The sequence below is a fragment of the Oryx dammah genome, unplaced genomic scaffold (genome assembly GCF_014754425.2).
Source record: "Oryx dammah isolate SB20612 unplaced genomic scaffold, SCBI_Odam_1.1 HiC_scaffold_22, whole genome shotgun sequence".
NCBI lineage: Eukaryota > Metazoa > Chordata > Mammalia > Artiodactyla > Bovidae > Oryx > Oryx dammah.
This window is the reverse complement of record NW_024070206.1, coordinates 11,889,236-11,900,995: the sequence shown is the minus strand read 5'-3', so window position 1 is coordinate 11,900,995 and position 11,760 is coordinate 11,889,236.

The following is an 11,760-nucleotide window of genomic DNA, read 5'->3' as shown; positions in this document are numbered from 1 at the left end:
ACGGACCTTAGATGCCAAAGTAATGTCTCTGCTTTTCAATATGCTATCTAGGTTGGTCATAACTTTTCTTCCAAGGAGTAAGCGTCTTTTAATTTCATGGCTGCAATCACCATCTGCAGTGATTTTGGAGCCCCCCAAAATAAAGTCTGACATTGTTTCCACTGTTTCTCCATCTATTTCCCATGAAGTGATGGGACCGGATGCCATGATCTTCGTTTTCTGAATGTTGAGCTTTAAGCCAACTTTTTCACTCTCCACTTTCACTTTCATCAAGAGGCTTTTTAGTTCTTGTTCACTTTCTGCCATAAGGGTGGTGTCATCTGCATATCTGAGGTGATTGATATTTCTCCCGGCAATCTTGATTCCAGCTTGTGTTTCTTCCAGTCCAGCGTTTCTCATGATGTACTCTGCATATAAGTTAAATAAGCAGGGTGACAATAGACAGCCTTGATGTACTCCTTATCAGGGAAATGCAAATCAAAGCCACAGTGAAATATCACCTCACACCTCTTAGGATGGCTCTTATCAAAAAAATTTCTTTCCTTTTTCAGGATGGATAATATTCCATTGTATATATATACTATTTGTAACCTTTAAGAATTCATGTTAATCACTGGATGGAATTGTTGAATGACTGTAGGTGAGCTGGTTTTCAAAAAGGAAACATTCGTTTTTGCTGCACAGCAAACAATCCCTAAATCTCAGTGGTTTACAGCAAATACTCATTCTCCTCACTGCCAGGTGTGCAGGCCTGTTAGGGCAGCTCCGAGTCACACTGAGGGTCTGGTTTAAATCAGCAATGTACGTCTTTCATTCTTTGTGGGCCAGCAATCCCTGGCACAGGTGATTCTCATGGCGAATGGTAGGAGCACCTGAGGAGGGACTGGATGTGTAGGGCCTCTCGTATGTTTTATAAGCCTGCATCTCTGCATCTCTGCATCTCCCCCATCTCTTCTGCTGCCTTCCTTTGACTGGCCAGAGCTGCCAGATGGCCACACCACTGTCAGTGCTGGGAGGAAATAGAATCTGCCAGTTCCCATGGGAATCCTGCAACGTCAGACAGAAAAAGACGTGGATATATTATTCCAATGTAGGAGAGTGGAGAATTAGTAGCAATAATCCAAGCTATAATAGAGTTGATTATGGAAAATAAGAATTGATGCTTTTGAACTGTGGTGCTGGAGAAGACTCCTGAGTACCCCTTGGGCTGCAAGGAGATCAAACTAGTCTATCCTAGAGGAAATCAACCCTGAATATTCATCGGAAGGACTGATGCTGAAGCCGAAACTCCAATTCTTTGGCCACCTGATGGGAAGAGCTGACTCACTGGGAAAGATGCTGATGCTGGGAAAGATTGAGGGCAGGAGTAGAAGGGGATGACAGAAAATGAGATGGTTGTATAGCATCACTGACTCAATAGACATGAGTTTGAGGAAACTCCAGGAGATAGTGTTGCTGCAGTCCATGGGGTTGCAGAGTCAGACACAACTTAGCAACTGCACAATAACAACAACAAAACTTGATAATGATTCCCAGTAAATTTAGAATGGGATTCCTTAATGGGTGGTTCTGGAGTACTTAAAAAAAAGAGAATGGCAGCTATTCAGTATAACTTCATTAATAGTAAATCAGGTCAATCTAAGTTCAGAACTTTTTTCTCCTTTAGATTTGCTTTACAACCAAATCCAGGGAATGTGGCAGTTTTATTTAATTTAGATTTTAGAAAGGCATTCTAAATTTTTTTCTGCTATGTTCACCACACTGTACAATACATCCCTATGGCCTACATTCTATCCCTATGCTATACATGCAAATCCTTATGCTGTACAATACATCTTCATACACAATGGTTTGTACCTCCCTCTCCCTCGTCCCTATAGTCCCCTCCCCCATAACCACTAGTTTGTTCTCTGAATCTGTGAATCTGCTTCTCTTTTGTTATACTCGCTAGTTTGTGGTATTTTTTAGATTCTACACATATGTGATATCATACAGTACTTGCCTTCTCTTTCTGACTCATTCACTTAGCATAATACCCTCCAAGTCTTTCCACATTGCTGCAAATGGCAAATTTTCTTTCTTGTTTATGGCTGAGTAGTACTCCATTGTGTATATATGCCACATTTATTTATTTATTTGTTAATGGACACTTAATTTGCTTCCATATATTGGTAATTGTAAGTAATGTTGCTTTGAACATTGAGGTGTATGTATCTTTTCAAATTAGTGTTTTCATTTTTTTCCAGATAAATACCCAGGAGTGGGATTGTTGGATCATATGATACTTCTATTTTCAGCTTTTTGAGAAACAGCCATAGCATTTTCCGTAGGGGCTGCACTAATTTACACTGCCACCAACAGTGTAGGAGCGTTTCCTTTTCTCCACATCCTCGCTGACACTTGTTATTTGTGTTCTTTTTGATGATAGCCTTCTGACAGGCGTGAGGTGATATCTTGTTGTGGTTTGCATTTCCCTGCTGATTAGTAATGTTGAATATCTTTCCAGGTGCTTGTTGGCCATCTGAATTTCCTCTTTGGAAATTCGTCTTCAGCCCACTTTTTAAATGAGTGGTTTGGTTTTCTCTATGTTAAATTGTGTTACCTATTTATCTATGTTGGGTATTAATCTCTTATTAGTCATATCACTTGCAAGTATCTTCTTCCATTCAGTAGGCTGTATTTTTATTTTATCAATGGTTTACTGTGCAGAAGCTTTTAAGTTTAATTTTGTCTCACTTATTTATTTTTGCTTTTGTTTCCTTTACTTTAGGAAATAGATCCAAAAAATACTTCTGCAGTTTGTGTCAAAGAGCTTTCTGCATGTTTTCTTCTAGAAGTTTTATAGAAACCAGTCTTATATTTAGGTCTTTAATCCATCTTGAGCTTATTTTTGTATGTGACGTTAGAGAACATTCTAATTTCATCCTTTTACATGTTGCCATATAGTCTTCCCAGTACCACTTATTGAAAGACTTATCTTTTTATCATATATTTTGCTTTTGTTATTGTAGACTTATTGACCATAAGTGCATGGGTTTATCTCTGGGCTCTATATCCTGTTCTATTGATCTATGTGTCTGTTTTTTTTATGCCAGTACCATACTCTTTTGATTACTGTAGCTTTGTAGTATAGTCTGAAGTTAGGGAAATGTGAGTCCTCCAGCTCTGTTCTTCTTCTCAAGATTGTTTTGGCTGTTTTCTGTCTTTTGAGTTTCTATACAATTTTTTTTAATTACTTGTTCTAGTTCTGTGAAAAATGCCATTGGTATTTTGATAGAGATTACATTGAATCTGTAGATTGCTTTGGGTAGTGTAATTTTAACAATACTGACTCTTTCAGTTCAAGAACATCTTTCCATTGGTTTTTGTTGTCTTCAGTTGGCAGATATATTTTTTTTGAATTTTAGAAAGGCATTCTAAATTTTTTCCATAATATCCTTGAAGTTAAAATGGAGACATACAGATTATATAACAGTATTGTTATATAACAATATAAACAGATGTTTACACAACTGCTCTTAAATACTTTTGACTAATGGATCATGTGTCATTCTGGGAGGGAATCTCTTATAGCATGGCACAGAGATAAAGCTCTGTTTGGGCCTCCATTTTATATCAGTGATATGTGTGAAGACAGACATGGGAGTGAAGCAAGCACAGAATGGAATTACAGATAAAAACCCAAAGCGTAAATGTTAACAGATATAAATGCCAACTATCCTACTTAAACATTTTTAAAAACACCAAAGAAGCAAAAATCAACTACAGGAAGAGGAACACAAGGGAATGAAGAAAACTTTAAAACTCTCCTGGGGATCATAAAGGAAGACTTGACTAAAGGGAAAATATAGCTAATTCTTACATAGGAAGATTCAGTGTTATAATGCTGTCAATACCCCCTCAGTTGATACATATTTTAATAAATGAGTTTATTAACTCATTCATATTTGAATTACTGATGCATTTGGAATTCTTTCTTCGGGCTCTTTTAATTTGGGGGAGGACATATGGGGATTTGCAGGATACTGGCAAGGTTCTATTTACGGACCTGGGTGGTGTCGTATAAAGGGGAAACCCCTTTGTGTTTCTCCTTTATGCTTATACCACTGCCAACACTTTGCTTCACTTCTGACACCAGATGTGTGGATTTTCCACACTTCAAGTAGATCTCTGATGCCAACTGGGTGTCCTACAATTTAACATAATTCTGATACCATCGACTTGAAGATAGCTTCAGACCTTATACAGGAAGGGCTCCTTCCCACAAGACATGTTCCTCCCCGCTGCCATTTTTAGATGCCAGTCACAAGTCTCAGGTTATTATCTATACTGGTTATAAATCAGGTTTCTGTGACTCCCTCTTGCATTCAGTACTTTGCTAGAAGGTTCACAGAACTCAGGGAAATTCTTATGTTTACTGGTTTATTATATAATGAAGGACACAGATGAACAGCCAGATGAAGAGGTACATGAGGTGAGATCTGGAAGGGTCCCAAGTGCAGGAGCTTCTGTCCCTGTGTAGTTGGGATATACTACCCTCTAAGCATTTGGACTTGTTCACCAACCCAGAAGCTCTCTGATCCTTACACTTTGGGAGTTTTTATGGAGACTTTATCACATAGGCATAAACTCAATCTCCAGCTCCTCTCCTCTTCCTGGATGATAGTGGAATAGAGCTAATAGTTCCAAGCTTCTAATCATGGCTTGGTCTTTCTGGTGACCAGCCCCCATCCAGGAGCCCACTAAGAGCTGCTTCATCAGAACAAAACACATCCCTATCACCCAGAAAATTCCAAGGGATTAAGTTCTGTGTCAGGAACTGAGGTCAAAGACCAAATGTAACTCTTAGCACTTAGGAAATTACAACAGTTTAGTAGCTCTGTGCCAGAAAACAGGGGCAAAGACCAATATAAATATCTTCTAATTTACATGATACCAGGGCATTTGCTTTATAATTTGTTGCTTTACATTTGTTTTATGTGCTCCTAATCATAATCTCCTTCCTCTCCCCAGATGTAGCCATCATCCAAACTCTTATAGTAATCAATTTCTGGCACTTAGTTTATATATCTGAATGGTATAGTTTAGTTTTACCTATTTTTGAACTTAATATGAATAGAATGAAATAGTACATATTTTTAATGTCTGGCTCTTTTCCCCTCCAAACTGTATTTAATATTCATACATTTAAATATAATGCAATGTATTTTCTGTCTTACTGTTGATTATTTTGACGTGTCTGGCTTTTGAGTATTAAGAACATTGCTACCGCGAGCCTCTTCTTGTACATGTGTTTTGGTGCATATGTGCTCGGGTTTCTCTTGTATACATAACTAGGAGTAAAAATGCTGAGTCACAGAGTATGAGACTCTTCACCTTTAGTAGACAGAACCAAGCAGTTTTTCAAAGTGATTATAGTAATGTATACCACTCCTGGAAGTGTTCAAGCATTCTTGTCCATCCACTCTTTCCAACTCTTGGTATTGTCAGGCTTTTAGAATTTAGCCAGTGGATTTGGTGTGATTATAAAGTTGTCACCTGCATACTTAATGTATGTTATTCTCAGAAAGTCTCAAATTAATAAGTATATATAAAAATATATGTTTTTTTCCCCTGGGACAGGAGAAGGATGTTAACATACTTTTATTTCTCACTGCTCCCCTGATGCCTCTACAGCCTTACACACACCTACCTATGTTATATTCTAGAATTTTAGACTTAATTATTATTAAAAATAATATTTTTATAAGTAAAACTTATTATATAGTTTACTTTTGTCTGTGTATTATTACTTCTTCCATCCCTTTACTTCTTTCTGGATTCACTTCCCTTCTTAATGGAGAGTATTCTCTGTGAGGGTCTGTGGGTGGTGAACTTTCTGAGTATGCTAAAATGTCTTTATTTCATGAAAATAGTACATAACAATATGTCTTTTTATATCATTGGAGAAAAGATGGATTGTTTACTCAACAACAGCTTAAAATTAGATCCCTACATCACTCTTTTTTAAAATTTATTTTTATTTATTTATTTTTTGGTTGCGTTGGGTCTGCATTGCTTTGCGTGGAGTTTCTCTAGTTGTGGCGCATAGGGTCTCCTCTTGGTTGCGGGGCGGGGGCTTCTCTCCTTGCGGGGCACAGGCTCTGGGGCGCGTGAGCTTCGGTAGCCGCGGCACCCGGGCTCAGTCACTGAGGCTCGCAGGTCCTAGAGCGTGGGCTCGGCAGTTGTGGTACGTGGACTTAGTTGCTCCACAGCACGTGGAATCTTCCTGGACCAAGGATCGAACTGGTTTCCCCTGCACTGGCAGGCAGATTCTTATCCACCGCGCCATGAGGGAATTCCCTTATATCACTCTTTATAGTGAAAAAATGTTCAGATGGATCTAAGATTTGCATGCGCCAAAAGGGTGAGATTAAGCTGGCTTCACCAGAACCCACGGGTCAGTCATTACATCATTAAAAGTGGACATGCAGTTATTGAGTGTCTCCTAATTTGATCCAGTCAGATACAGAGCACTTGCTAAGAAGTATTCCTGCCCTTCACAAATTGAGCCTAAATCCAGTCAAGTTTTAGATCTACCAGAGAAATACAGGAGATGGTGCTACATATTTAGCAATACCACAAGGACATAGTCAATCAAGACCAAGGGTGGGAAATTCTAAAGTCTACCCCAAATTGCCCACGTTATTAAAAATTAACTGGCTCACACAGACAACACAACACACGCACACAGAGGAAACTACTGTGAATTAAAAGAGACAAGATCTAATAGTAAAATTCAAGGTATGACTTTATATGGATCCTGCATTGAACAAACTAACTGTGAAAGACATTTTTGCTACAATCAGGAAGACTTGAACATGGACTGAAGATTAGACGATATTGAAGAATTATTATAAATTTCATTGGTTGTGACGTGGTTTTGTGGTCTGTTAGAAAGTCTTTATCTCTTAGAGACATACACTGAAGTATTTAGAGATAAAATGATATGATGTCTGGGATCTATTTTAAAATAATTTATTAAAAATGTATGGAATCTAGAAAGACAGTGCTGATGAACCTCTGCAGGGCAGCAGTGAAGACGCAGACATAGAGAAGAGACGTGTGGACACAAAGGGGGAAGGAGTGGGTGGGACGAAGGGAGAGAAGAGTGCTGAAACATCTACATTACCATATGTAGAATCAAGTGGCCATTTGCTGTAGGCTGCAGGGAGCTCAAAGTTGGTGCTCTGTGACAGCCTAAAGGGGCGCGATGGGGTAGGAAGTGGGAGGAAGGTTCAAGAGAGAGGCAACCCACATATACCTATAGCTGATTCATGTTGATGTATGGCAGAAGCCAACCCAGCACTGTAAAGCAATTATCCTCCAATTAAAAATAATTAAAAAAAGAAAAAAATTGGGGGAATGCACGAAAAAAGAATAACAGAAACCAATAATTTGGTGTAAGGAGGTGTTCAACTTTTGTGTGTGTTTGAAATTTTTCATAATGAAAAGCTGAAAATAAAGACAGCCTTTGTAAAGCATCTGCCTCTGCTTCTAGGAAGCACTCAAACCTGTTAGCTATAATCACAATAACCACACACATAGAATGCTAGACAATATTCTACCAAGTTTTACTAAGTTAATAATACAATTGAAGTTGATAATATTGATGTGATTTGTGTTAAGATTTATTTTAACTGGGAGAAACAGACTTGATTAACAAAGGGCTCTGACTACCAACTTAATATATTTACTTAATGTCTCAAATACTGCATAAAAATAAGTTCTTGGATTGTGATTAAGAGACTTAAAAAAATAAAATTCTTAAGTTAGCCATTTAGGTTTCCTTGGCTTAGTATTTCTAGACAACAGTTTATTCCTGGTATTTCCTGCTTAAATAATTTCTGCGTTTTTCTCATTAATATTCTCATACTTTCAAAACTCGGCATAAAGTAAATTAATAGGAATTTTCTTTTCAAATTACCATTATGAGATAAGAAGCAAAATCTTGTGTGATAAATGGATATGAGATCTAATTTTTTCACTCTTTCCTGCCCATTTCACACATACTCTTTCAACATACAATTAACCTAATTAACTCCTGATTAGTCCCTAATAGGTAGGGAGGGTTTGTTATCTTTTGAGAACCATTTACTAAACAATGCAAAAAGAAACCTCCCTGTGTTCTTCCTCCTCATGTGTAGATCCTACAACAAATTAAGGATAAAGAATCCACATTGAGAGAACTCTATGGTCCACGTATTCCAGAAGTAGTCTCTGGAAATTCTTTGCAGCCAAAAATGGAGAAGCTCTATACAGTCAGCAAAAACAAGGCTGGGAGCTGACTGTGGCTCAGATCATGAACTCCTTATTGCCAAATTCAGACTTAAATTGAAGAAAGTAGGGAAAACCACTAGACCATTCAGGTATGACCTAAATCAAATCCCCTATGATTATACAGTGAAAGTGAGAAATAGATTTAAGGGACAAGATCTGATAGAGTGCCTGATGAACTATGGATGGAGGTTCGTGACATTGTACAGGAGACAGGGATCAAGACCATCCCCAAGAAAACGAAATGCAAAAAAGCAAAATGGCTGTCCGAGGAGGCCTTACAAATAGCTGGGAAAAGAAGACAAGTGAAAAGCAAAGGAGAACAGGAAAGATATACCCATTTGAATGCAGAGTTCCAAAGAATAGCAAGGAGAGATATGAAAGCCTTCCTCAGTGATCAGTGCAAAGAAATAGAGGAAAACAATAGAATGGGAAAGACTAGAGATCTCTTTAAGAAAATTAGAGACACCAAGGGAAGATTTTATGCAAAGATGGGCTCGACAAAGGACAGAAATGGTATGGACATAATAGAAGCAGAAGATATTAAGAAGAGGTGGCAAGAACACACAGAAGAACTATACAAAAAAGATCTTCACAACCCAGATAATCATGATGATGTGATCACTACTCTAGAGCCAGACATCTTGGAATGTGAAGTCAAGTGGGCCTTAGAAAGCATCACTATGAACAAAGCTAGTGGAGGTGATGGAATTCCAGTTGAGCTGTTTCAAGTCCTGAGGGATGATGCTGTGAAAGTGCTGCACTCAATATGCCAGCACATTTGGAAAACTCAGCAGTGGCCACAGGACTGGGAAAGGTCAGTTTTTATTCCAATTTCAAAGAAAGGCAATGCCAAAGAATGCTCAAACTACCACACAATAGCACTCATCTCACATGCTAATAAAGTAATGCTCAAAATTCTCCAAGCCAGGCTTTAGCAATATGTGAACCACGAACTTCCAGATGTTCAAGCTAGTTTTAGAAAAGGCAGAGGAACCAGAGATCAAATTGCCAACATCTGCTGGATCATGGAAAAAGCAAGAGAGTTCCAGAAAAACATCTATTTCTGCTTTCTTGACTATGCCAAAGCCTTTGACTGTGTGGATCACAATAAACTGTGGAAAATTCTGAAAGAGATGGGAATACCAGACTACCTGACCTGCCTCTTGAGAAACCTATATGGAGGTCAGGAAGCAGAAGTTAGAACTGTATATGGAACAACAGACTGGTTCCAAATAGGAAAAGGAATACGTCAAGGCTGTATATTGTCACCCTGCTTATTTAACTTATATGCAGAGTACATCATGAGAAATGCTGGGCTGGATGAAGCACAAGCTGGAATCAAGATTGCCAGGAGAAATATCAATAACCTCAGATATGCAGATGACACCACCCTTATGGCATAAAGTGAAGAGGAACTAAAGAGTGAACTGTGGTGTTGGAGAAGACTCTTGAGTTCCTCTTGGTGAAAGTGAAAGAGGAGAGTGAAAAAAATGGCTTAAAGCTCAACATTCGGAAAACAAAGATCATGGCATCTGGTCCCATCACTTCATGGCAAATAGATGGAGAAACAATGGAAACAGTGGCAGACTTTATTATTGGGGGGCTCCAAAATCACTGCAGATGGTGACTGTAGCCATGAAATTAAAAGGCGCTTACTCCTTGGAAGAAAAGTTATGACCAACTTAGACAGCATATTAAAAAGCAGAGACATTACTTTGGCAATAAAGGTTCTTCTAGTCAAGGCTATGGTCTTTCCAGTGGTCATGTATGGATATGAGAGTTGGACTATAAAGAAAGCTGAGCACCAAAGAATTGATGCGTTTGAACTGTGGTGTTGGAGAAGACTCTTGAGAGTCCCTTGGACTGCAAGGAGATCCAACCAGTCCATCCTAAAGGAAATCAGTCCTGAATGTTCATTGGAAGGACTGATGTTGAAGCTGAAACTCCAATACTTTGGCCACCTGATGCAAAGTGCTGACTCATTTTAAAAGACCCTGATGCTGGGAAAGATTGAAGATGGGAGGAGAAGGGGATGACAGAGGATGAAATAGTTGGATGGCATCACCAAGTCAATGGACATGAGGTTGAGTGGACTCCAGGAGTTGGTGATGGACAGGGAGGCCTGACGTGCTGCAGTCCATAGGGTCGCAAAGAGCTGGACACAATTGAGTGACTGAACTGAACTGAACTGAACTGAATGACCTTTGAGATGCTCAGGGTAATCATTAGCTTTCAACTTTTTGAGTCCAAAGCCTGCTGGTACTCTTTGATAGTTTGAGAAGATAATATTGCATAAAAGGGGAAAATGCTTTTCAAAATCACAGTGGGCATCAAGGTCGGACACAGCAGAGTCTTTGTCAGGCTTCTCATATGCTGTGTATGTGTGCTCAGTTGTGTCCGACTCTCTGTGACCCCATGTCAGGCTCCTCTGTCCATGGGATTCTCCAGGCAAGAATACTAGAGTGGGTTGCCATTTCCTTCTCCAGGGATCTTCCCAACCCAGGGATCAAACCCGCATCTCCAGCATTGACAGGAGGATTCTTTACCACTGCACCATTTGGGAAGTTGTCGTATGCTAATAAGCCCTGTTTTTCAATTGATGACTTGATATGGGCCCGAATGGGTTAAGGACTAGGGGTTGAAGAGAACTGACATTCAGGTCTAGAGAACTGACATTAAGGTCTTAATAAATAACGAGAATTTTTAATTCTTGGGGACAGCATTGGGGAAGGAGGAGTAAAGAAAAGAGACTGAGGGGTAAGGAAAAGAGAGTTAGCTAATTGGCATAGTACCTTGAATGTAGGGAGTACATCCAGTGAAATGTCCAGCGGCACAGTAGCCAAAATGACCCTTAGGAAAGGGAGATCTAATACAAAATTTCAAACAGTTTGTATTCTGCAGTATAAACACATTTGGTTTCCCCGTAAACACTGATGCACAAGCAGAAACATTTATGATCAGACTGTGTTTATTTTTTGTAGGAGAAAGGTGAAGATAATCAAAGAAACAAGTTTAGTTTCCTACGGGGATGGGTTTAGCATAGAATAATGTGAAGTTCATTAACTCAAGCATGTCATCAGAAGAAAGAAATTAGAGCCAGAGGTGACCATGAAAAACCCAAGCTTCCGAGAATTTGTAAAAATTGGTGGTAAGAGCTTAGACTTTTTAAAGTAGTGGAATGGGCATTGGAGCAAACTTTCTCCAGCTCTTAACAGGCAGGGCTACCTCGACTGATATACAGTCCTACTATCTGTGCTCATCCTAGAACAACATTGCCCAAACTTCAAGGATGTCATGTCTGCTTTCTAATGTCGACATGAAAGCAATATTCCTTTCGTCAGTCCCCTTCAGCCTGTTCCCATTTGAAGCCACATCCAGCCTCTGAACCCTGACATTGAATTAAATCTCAGAGTGGTGGGTGAAGTAGAAAAGAATAGTTTT